Source organism: Pygoscelis adeliae, unplaced genomic scaffold, assembly GCF_000699105.1.
Source record: "Pygoscelis adeliae isolate BGI_AS28 unplaced genomic scaffold, ASM69910v1 Scaffold71, whole genome shotgun sequence".
Classification (NCBI taxonomy): Eukaryota; Metazoa; Chordata; class Aves; order Sphenisciformes; family Spheniscidae; genus Pygoscelis; species Pygoscelis adeliae.
The window spans coordinates 11,592,973-11,596,725 of NW_008824356.1; positions in this window are offsets into that span (position 1 = coordinate 11,592,973).

Below are 3,753 nucleotides of genomic sequence, written 5' to 3' on the forward strand. Positions count from 1 at the left end.
ACAGTGGACAAAAGGGTTGGTGCCTTGGCTGAGTGATGAGCACATTCCTCTGGGACAGCTGGGGAGACCTGAGGCCTTCATCCACCTGGGGCTGAGGGTTGTTTGGCCCCAAGCTAAGGTCTAGGAGCTGCTCTTAGGAGAATACAGTGTTTGTACATCTCTACACAGTGAAGTCGAGGTTTTGTGGCTTATGGTGCTGGATTTAGTTGCCTATATCCAATATGCCACCTAAGGTCTCTGCATTTTTTTACGGATTATCTTTTAAATAACAAGTCTTGGTGGGTAAGGGTAACCTGAATGATTTTTTTTTTTCCCAGTATTTTTGATTTGCAATGTCTGAAGTGCAGGTTTGTTGTAAAAATAGCAAGTCTAACACTTGTGTTTAAAATCCATCCTCTGAGAACGTTATAATGAAAGACTGGGCTTCTTTCCAGTACATATTCACGTTTCAAATCTGAAATGGCTTTGTAGAAAAATAATTTCCATAAATTCTGCATATCCACTAACAACTAGGAAACAAATAGAAACCACCAATTTCCATCATTTTTAAGACTGTAAAATTAGAAATAAAGGTAGGATGCATTTTAAATGAAAATTAAAAGATAATTTAAACAAAATATCTTAAAAATCTCTTTGGAATAATATAATTATTACTTACCTTAGATACCAGCTAGAAGGAATTATAGAAAAAGGGTTTTTTAAATTTTTTCTCTTCTTTGTTGTGTAGTGGCACACAGTTGCAGGGAAAGCCTACAACAAGCAAATAGAAGCATTAATAAGGAACTAAAAGATCTAATTGATTTTTAGAAATATTTAATTTGTTTGCTCTCTGTACTTTAGGAGAACACACAGCGTGAGAATCCTGATTTTCACTGTGGACAGTCCACTTACATCTATGAGGAAATGTATGTTTAGATCACATAGTTTATATATATAGTATATCAAAGATAGGAGTCCATTATACATCTCAGTTTCTGAGGTTTAAATCTCAGAAAACAATTTCTTAAATGAAATGAAATTATCTTGAGGAGTTTCCAGTCCAGTTCTGGAAATATATTTACATAGACCTTAAATTTGTGACTGGAAGTGTTTTATTGTAGAGAAGTAGAAAGTGTGCATTTTAGTCAGGAAACTTAATTATTGCAAAAGCTGCTATAGTACTGCAAGTACTGGGATCAGTTCTGCTAAGTCCAGTTCAGACAAGTGCTCCTCTTCCCAAATAATTTATTATTAAGAACCATCAAAATCAGTAGAAAATTTTTCACTGAAAAAATTCTTGCTTGCATGCATGGGTTTTGAAAAAAAAGAGGCGAAGTAGTCAAAATGCATACTACTTTCGCTCTGCTCTCAGTCCTAAACCAGTACAGCTGCTGTCACTCCCGTAGCTATCCAGGTGCTCTAATTACTATGCTTTGTAGTTGTTGTCCTTTTGTCGGGTTTATATTTGGTTACTATGTAATTTGCTGAAAATCCCCTTCTCCTTTAAAATTCTCTTCACATATCTAAGCCTTCAATATAAGTTTAGTTTCTGCTATTGTGCAAATAACTTTGAAAATACGGACTGAATCTAAACAAATACCTGTTGAAGTCAGTAGACAACCTGAAATACTTGTGAAACATTTGAACGTTAACACTTTACCTCACTTCAGTTGTTTTGTAGAAACAGTAAAATACATCAGATATCCTCCAGTTTCTGCTCTGACATTAGCAACGTACGTCTTGTAAATATTTGACACTATGAAAAGCAGTTTTGAGTTTCAGACTGAAGATACAGGGAGGGTATTAGAAGTTGAATTCAGTGTAGAAACAATACATTTGATGGAATGTCTATGTGAAACAGCCTGGGATCCTAAGAAAACAAAGGTTTACTCATTATTATTCTTGGCCTCTTCTGTTTTCCATAGTGCTAAGCATTATTTCAGCCAAATTAGTGTCTGTGACCCTTTTTCTGTGATAAATTTTCTACATGTTTTGTGAAAACAGGTGGTTCACAGAGAGCGAGCCTCGAGTGCTCTCATTGATGAACAGGTTACAAAAATATCTGTCCCTTTATTTGGCACAACTCAGAGATGTAGCAGCAAGCACCATGGAATACCATGGCAGGACCATAGGAAGCCTTCATCACAAGTTCTGCTGTTTATGGAAATATTTTTAAGTTAAAGACTGTTCTATTCTTTAATTGAAGCTGTAATAAAATATATGATTTGCCAGGATAGAGCCCCCAGAGTCCAACTAGATATTAAAAAAAAGTTGTTCAGCATAAACTTTTGCCCGGCAAGGAAATGTTCTAAAAGACAAGAAAAAGTCATTTGTTAATGTCATGAAAGCTTTCAACAGGTCCAGGTGCTAGTGGGGCTGCAACCCTGACATTTCAAGGGTATCCTAAAATCTGAGCAGTCGGGAACACTTTTATTCAAGGTCCTCCACTTCCCGGAAAATGGTTCAATATTGTAACAGCCTAGGTATTTCCTAGGGGGGTTCAGAGATACCTGTGAAAGGACTAAGTATTGTTGTTTCCTGCAATTAGCAGGAGTTGGGTTGGAAATCCATTTGGTTGGATCGGGGACCTGAAACCTTTCCTCAGTGACACGGGAGTTACGGCATGCAGGAGGAACTGAGGTCTGGGGAGATGGCGCAGGGGACGTGAGCGCCTGCGCAAAGACCGTGGCCTCTTGACAAATGGTGGTGTGTTTCCAGTGCCTTTGGGACTTCTGCAAATTGGGGGTTTCTGTGTGGATTGGGGGTGATCTCTGAACTGTCCACGTGTCCATGATCAAAATAGGCAGAGGAAACTGTAAAATGTTTCTCCCTCCTGACCCTTTCTGACAGTTCTTCTCACCTATGAAATAGTGATGCAGGATATGGGAGGGGGGCTGACTTTTTTTTTTCTCCCCCCCCAGCCTGATACAGATTAATTGTAAAGGACACAGTAGTTCTTTTGTTAGAGTTTATCCGTGTGCCATCTGCTGGTGATGCAAAGCAAGTGAACATTTCAAAATAGTCTGGTTTTCCTGTAGTGCTGAACAGATGCATCTCCAGCTGAAGACAGTAAAAGCAACAGGTTTCTGAGCGTCTCTGATCACCTTTAACTCAGGGCAAAGGCATCTAGCTTACCTGAAGAGAATCAACGGTAGTTATAACAATGTCTCTGCACTTTTGAGATGCTCATGCTTACCTCTCTATGATTCTGTCACATAAAAATGAGTAAGAGGTGGTTGTGTAAGTGTTTATCTAACAGTATGTGTCTGCTTCTAGAATTATAACTTAGATCTAAAATACAGAAAATACTGGAATATTTAGGTTATTTTGAGCAACTGTGAATGAAACCCTTCTGATTCTCAGGTGTCTGCTATAATCTAGATTTCTGGTGTATACTTTTTTTTTATCATTGGGACAAACTTTTGTCTACTAAAATATTATAATCTAAAATTCAAGTCCTCCCAAAGACTTGCATTTTTAAGCACGTGAGCATTGTAACTTCAGGAAGCCATGAGTTTCAGGGTGGGTATCCAGCTAGACACTGAATACTACTCATGTGTATGGTAGAGAAATATACTTAAACAAGAAAGAAGGCTGTTACTGACAAAGGTTTGAAACCATTGTGGAGACAGTCATTCTAAATCTAATAAATTGTTTCTGTATGTTTGGAATTTTGATATTTTTAAAATAATTTAGTGTTGTCTGTCTCTATGTTTAAATCGCAATAGAGATTAGGAAGAATTGTACCATGAGGGGAATTTAAAATGAGCCAGA